The sequence below is a fragment of the Garra rufa genome, chromosome 23, assembly GCF_049309525.1.
Source record: "Garra rufa chromosome 23, GarRuf1.0, whole genome shotgun sequence".
In the NCBI taxonomy this organism is placed as follows: Eukaryota; Metazoa; Chordata; class Actinopteri; order Cypriniformes; family Cyprinidae; genus Garra; species Garra rufa.
Window position 1 is genome coordinate 31,195,027 of NC_133383.1, and position 7,612 is coordinate 31,202,638.

Below are 7,612 nucleotides of genomic sequence, written 5' to 3' on the forward strand. Positions count from 1 at the left end.
ATGTTAGTGTAGGAATAGAGCGTTGAGTAAATTAGCATACATTACCTGCACCGCTGCCACATTCAAAGGCGTTTCATCCCTTCCACTCAGTGATGTCGGTCTGTCTTCGTGCCCGTCTATAAAATCATTGTCGTTTATTATGTGAAGGTATTGGCACATTTGTTATCCTTCCACTTGCTAAGAAAAACATCTTACCGCAGATGACTTGTTTAGCCCCAGCCATTGCTCAGACTCTGCCGTTAGCGCGGGTGTGTTTGAATTTTGACGCATGCGCAGTAGCGGTGTTGTGACATTCGCACGCACTCAATCGCTCATGTATTTTAATGAACTGCGTTTTAGTTCATTGATGATGAGAGCACATATGGACAAACAGTTATAAGTGTTTTCCCCCTCAATAACTCTATAATACATTCCTTTTACTAGTAAAAGTAACATTGGCATTTTATATATTCATCTCTATTTTTTCCCCAGAAAACTGAACTGAAACAATTAATAAAGTTAGGCAAAAAAATTTGTTATGTGATTTACAATAAGCAGAATCTTTTAGGCATAAATGGTTAAAGTCCCCCTGAAATCAAAATTAAAGTTTTTTGGCTTTTAGTATGAATATATTAGCCTTAAGATTATCTATAAGCTAGTGTGCTTCAAAACAACAACAAAATTCGTGTTTACAAGATACGGGCATTCAAAACTTACAGTCTCGTCACTTCCGCCAATATGAATCAACGATTTTGATGATATCACCGTGCACTTCAGTTTCTCATCAAACGTTCTGTCCAATAGGGGTTATGCGCAACAGGCTTCCGTTTTCTGCTAAACAGGTCTCGTTGCTTCCGCTTGTCGGAGAACGTGTTAATAGCCGTAATAAATAATGGCGATATCGACGGATTTTTAAGGTAATCAGTTAAACAAGCCAGCTGTTTATTGTGGACGTTTCATTCGATATTTATATATAAATGTTAGTGAAAAGAATAAAAATTAAAAACTTTTATATATCAATCCACATATGTGATGGACATTGGTTATGATCATTTTTAGTGTCTACTTTGAAGGAATCTTGAGTAAATCATGTTCATATTTAAAGAGGCATATGCAAAACGCGTGAACCGGAAGCAACGAGACCTGTTTAGCAGAAAACGGAAGCCTGTTGCGCATAACCCCTATCAAATGCTCTCTAGAGTCCGTAGTGTCCCGCCCCTACATCATATGCACGATCGGCATGTATTAAACTACACAGCCTCAGTATGATTATGATCACTATTTTGTTTTAGAAACAGTTTCATATTGAATCTATGGGGTAATTTATTAGTCTGTGGCTGTCATAAGCTTACAAATGCGGCTTTACCGAGCTCAACGGCTCTGGCCCGAGCAGATATAAATGGAACGCTATTGGCTATTCAAAATAAGTGGGCGGGGCTGGGCGATATGTTTTTGTTTCAGTTAAAAGTACGTCACCACATAGAATAACGCTGCTTGTTTCAAGGCACTTCAGTGGACCTTTAATAAACTTGCATAAATTCAATATATACATTGGAAACAAATGGTCAAAACATAGAGCACCATATATAATTTTGATATATATTGTTAACATATATGGACATACCATATAATACAATATACAATTTTAATATATATTGTAAACATATATGGTCATAACATGCAATACCATATAAAAGTTGACCATATATATACTTTCAATATATGTTTATATACAAATTGTATTATGGGAAATTCATATATGTTATAAACATATATCTACATATATCCAGAAGATGGATATATGTGATAATAATATATTGCCCTATATTTAACATATATGAGAGTAGCACTTCTGATATAGGGACATATATGCCATATATTACATTTCTGTATGGGCTACTAGTAGATATGAAGTCAAACGTTTGGGACAATTAAGAGGCTTCTTTCAGAAACATTAAAAATGCTCACCAAGGCTACATTTATTGGATTTAAAAATACAGTTAATATTATTATATTGTGAAATATTATTACAGTTTAAAATTTGTATTGTATTTTTGATCAAATAAACCTTCAAAAACGCATTATATAAGTTATTATAACTTATTTCATACATTTTAACAGTAGTACTACTAAGACTAATCTGCATGAATTTTTTTATTATTTTTAAAAAAAAGAGGTTCAGATTAAATCTACAGACAAATCTGCATTTACTACACAGATTTGGGCAGAAATCCAAGGATAATGGATTAAAATATGACAAAATGTGCTTGTTTTACTGTGCACAGCATGAGTACACTCCCTCTGAAACATAACAAATTATTTTTATTCAGAAGATATTAGCAAGTCTGCTTGATCAATTACCAAAGAAGCATGTCAAAATTATTCAGGAAAATAAGATTTTCCTATCAGTGATCAATTATTGTGTTGCTAAAATGAGTAAATCCTTCTAAAAGTAAAATAAATATTAAATCAATACAAATCTGGTGTAAGTTTAAGGCAATTTTTGATCAAAAGGTTAATGATGTTCAACCAACTTTTAAAGAGAAAAAAAAAATTCTACTTTAAAGATGATTGTCAGTTAAAGTTGCAACCTTCATGAGCAGGAATCCTGGGTAAGATCAGTGGTGAGAGAGATACCAGTATTATTGTACAATAAAAATATTATATACAAAAAGAAAAAGGTATTATATATAATAAAAGTGTTATATAACTCATATGAATCATTCTCAGACTTAATGTTGACAACAATGGAAGCACTTGGGAGAGAACTACCAAGAGACATGTTTGTGCAGCACAATGGTACAAAAGGAATACTAAATCATTTTTACACTGTGAAAATACAGCAGAACTAACACAGTAACAGAAATGCAAAATGTTGTGTTGTGACAAGTCCACTGAAATAATCAGGCCTTCACTTTAAGCTTTCATTTAGAGAAAGCAAGTGTTTTAGCAAGTCTCCAGAGATGGCAAAAGCTGTGAAAAGTGTTTATCTCACAAAGTATGATGCATCCTGCAGAAGTAACATACAGTATCTCACAAAAGTGAGTACCCTCCTCACCTTTCAGCAACCATTTTAGTATATCTTCTCAAGGGATAATACTATAGAAATTAAACTTGTATATATTTTAGAGTAGTCAGTGTGCAGCTTGTATAGCAGTATAGATTTACTGTCCTCTGAAAATAACTCAACATACAGCCATTATTGTCAAAATAGCTCAACAAAAGCTACAGGGTTGTTGTCCATACTGTAGTCAGTACTGTAGTACAATAAACTCATTTAGCCTTTAACATGGCCCATATTTACAAAATATAGACTTCTGAGAATCCATATTCTGGTCTCAAGAGGCCAAGTCAATCATTTCGAATCCAAAGGCATCCAAAATGTTGTTGCTAGAGGAGGAGTACAGTGAGAAGTGTTTGGTTCCCACAGTGATGTTCAGTGGTAGTAAAGCTGTTATATTGGGATGTATGAGTGCTGAAGGTGTGAGGGAGTTGTGCTTTACTAATGCCGACATCAATTCACACACCACTTGAAACTTTTTTTTTAACAATGACTATCTGCAGTCTTCCAAGGTAAAAATCCTTCAGTGATGTATTTGGGGACTCACCTGTTGGGGATTCTGTAGAGACAAGTTGAGCAACATTTCCCATAAAGATCAGACTTGCCAGGTTTTCACAACAAAACCGGCTCAGTGGCTACTCAAAACTAGTACAATGGCGTTTTGAAGGGGGTCTGGGGGGTAAAATACATGTTTTAGTGGGGTTCCTCTGGTAAAATGAACATTTCAGAGGCTAAATATCACATTATTGGGGTTGCTTCAACCCGCAGACATGAAAAACAAACCACGGCAACAGTAACAAAATAGCCCAGTTCCGCGATAAAATCACAGACTTGGCAACACTGATAAAGACCAGGGGCCTCATTTATAAAATGTTGAGGAGAAACCATCCTAAAGCTGATCTTACGATCATCTCTCAAATACTGTATGCGTACATGCGATTCATAGGAGGAAAGCACAGAAAATGCAAATTTGAATCGCAAATTATCTTGAACTTGCACGCAACTGAATGGTTTCAGTTCTCTGCCTTGTAAACGACTCCTAATTGTTATTTTTAGCATTTGCACTGTGTGCCCAGCCACAAAACAGCATCTTGTTCAGCCAGGTGTCGAGCCTCGAGTCCGCCATTGAAATGAGTCAGAGGACACTCGCTGACAATGTGCTGCATGGTTTCTGGTTCCCTAAAGCTCTGTGGTCCCCGGCTCTGGCTTTTAGCTGAGGGTTCATGTAAATGATTCCCTGCACATGTGCTCTTGTTTTATATATAGACTTTTAGTTTGTAATGTTGTCCTGTTCCTGAGTCTTATTAGCTTGAGTATTATTTTTTGTATTTCATATTGTTGGGCTTGTCTCAACACCCAAAATTTGCGGTCTGTTCACTTAACCACGTCTGTCTGCATGCATGACACATTTCCTGTATTTGGCTCTGAGTGTTCAAGTGAAAGTGACTAAGGGCCTGTCCAAATTCCCACACTTGTGGTCTCGGCCACTTGAGAGCACATGCACGCAATGCACATGCACAGTGTGCAAAACTGTCTTGGTCTTAATTAAAATGAACTAAAATCTACACTAACTACACTACGCTAACAACCCATCATGCATCATATTCTGCAAAAAATCCTGAGACGTTATAGACACTACTGAACAGACATTTAGAAGATAATTTTAAAATGCAAAGTATTGAAAATCAAAATAAAGCTCTAAACCCAGTAAAAAATAAATATAGTAAAATGCATTTAAAATGCATTTATTTCATGCTGCTACAAATACATGTACGTACCGCATACTTAATAAAAATAGCCTGCAGTTGTACTTTTAGTATATTAAACTGGTATTTTTGAAGTCTGCTAAAGTGGAACAACTAATTTTGTGCTTAATGCACGTTAATTTTGCGGAAGCAGTGCAACTAAAAATATACCTAAGTATATTTAATTCTGCTAAAGTGGAACTATTGCAAGTACACTTTAAACATTTTGCATTTAAAGACCAATAACATTTAAAGACCGCAAAACCCTTAGCAATAGTGATGTTAAAACATATTTTAGGCTTAATATGAACAATTTTATATTAGTCTCAAGTGATATGTCAGTAATTATGTTAATAGACTTTAACTATACTTACATAGTTATAAAATGAATGCATTTAAAATAAATACATTTGTACAGAGCTTTATTTGCATATTTTGTACATTTAATACTTCGCACTTTAAAATAAACTTTGACATTTCTGTTCAGTAGTTCCTATGATGAATGAATTGATAAGTGATAAAAAGAAGTTGCAAATGCTTTACAAAATACACATCTCTGTATCAATTAAATTTCAATTAAATCCATTTAAAATACGAATTTTGAAACAGAAAAAATGTATGAATTAAAAGTATTACTCATTACTCAAAAGTATTACTATTATTTCATGTATTTTTAATCTGGCATTCAGTCAGTTGCCATCCCTATTCTAGTAAATGAAAATTCGATACACTATCAATTCAATCTACAAGTTGCACAACAAAGAATACTGATGGAAGATATTAACTTGGTACCCAAGTATTGCTAGTTTTGACAACACTAATTCAAACAACAAATAAATTCATGCACAAGCATACTATTTAAGGAAAAGCTCACATAAAATGAACATTTGGTCATTAATTACTCACCGTCATGTCGTTTCAAACCCGTAAAACCTTTGTTCACCTTCAGAACACAAATTAAGATATTTTTGATGACATCCGAGACCCTCCTTAGACAGCAAGGGTCCCACCTCAGTCAAGGCACAGAAACGTAATAAGGATGTCGATAAAACAGTCCATGTGACATCAGTGGTTTAACCATAATTTTATGAAGCTATACAACAATACTATTTGTGTGCAAAGAAAACAAAAATGAACACTTTATTCAATGATTTCCTCTCTCCCGGGACAGTCTGAAACATTAAAGGAGTAGTTCACTTTCAGAACAAATATTTACAGATAATGTACTCACCCCCTTGTCATCCAAGATGTTCATGTCTTTCTTTCTTCAGTCGTAAAGAAATTAGGTTTTTTGAGGAAAAGGATTTCTCTTCATATATTGGACTTCTATGGTGCTATGGTTTGAACTTCCAAAATGCAGTTTAAATTCAGCTTCAAATGGCTCTAAAGCGTTCATATTGCTTGTAGATGTTACTACACTTTGAGTGGAGTTAAATTGTGCCAAATTCAACCAAATGGCTATGATTTGGAAAGGCACGCACATATTAATAAAAAGTCTAACAGCTGAAAATGCATATCAGAGCAAAAACTGCCCGTAGAGCTTAGAAACGGTACTGCATCAAGCCACACATCTGGGGAAGATTCAGAAAAAATTCTGCTGCATTGAAGGTTCACAGAAGCATATAGTTTCTGTTACCTTTAATGGAAGAAGTTTGAAACAACCAGGACTCTTTTTAGAGCTGGCCTCCTGGTCAGCAATTGATGGAGAAGAGCTTTGGTTTGAGTGGTGACCAAGATCCTGATGGTCACTTTAGTTGAGATCCATGATCACACATGAAAACCCATTTGGAATTGGCAAAAAAAAAGCACCTAGACTGTGAGAAACAAGATTCTGTGGTCTGATGAACCTCAATTCCAAGCACCTGCAGAGTGCACCAAAATATAGAGATAGCCTTAATGAAAACACAGTACAGAGCATTCAGAACCTCAGACTGGGCAGAAGGTTCACCTTCAAACAGGACAATGACCCTAAGCACACAGCAAGAGTGGCTTATAGACAAACTGAGCATTGATGGAGAAGAGCTTTGGTTAGAGTGGTGACCAAGAACCTGATGGTCACTCTAGATGAGCTCCATGATCATATGCGGAAATAGGAGAAACTTACAGAAGGACAAACATCTGGGCTTTGTGGTGCTGTGGAAATCCTCTCCTCAGTGAAGACACAATAAATCCCATTTGGTATTTGCAAAAAAGCACCTAAAGGGCCCTCTGTGGTCTGATGAACCTCAATTCCAAGCATCATGTTTGAAGGAAACCAGGCTCTGCTTATCACCTGCAGAGTTTCATCCCAAAAGTAAAGTATGGAGGTAGCAGCCTCGTGCTGTGGGAGTGTTTTTCAGCGGCAGGGACTGAGGAACTCGTCAGAGTAGAAGAAAAGCTCAATGCACCAAAATATAAAGATAGCCTTCATGAAACCCAGAGCATTCAGAACCTCAGACTGGACAGGAGATTCACCTTCAAACAAGACAATGACCCTAAGAACACAGCAAGAGTGGCTTATAGTTATAGACAACTCTGTGAATGTTCTTGAGTTGACCAGCCAGAGCCTGGGCTTAAAGGGTAACTCCACCCCAAAATGACAATTTTGTCATTAATCACTTACCCCCATGTCGTTCCAAACCAGTAAGAGCTTTGTTCATCTTCAGAACACAATTTAAGATATTTTGGATGAAAACCCAGGAGGCTAGGAAAATACCATTGTTGTGACCCAAAAAAGTATGAAAGGCATCATCAAAATAGTCCATCTGCCATCAGTTGTTCAATATAAATTTTATGAAGCAACAAGAATACTTTTTGTATGCAAAGAAAACAGCGTATCCGTGTGGTG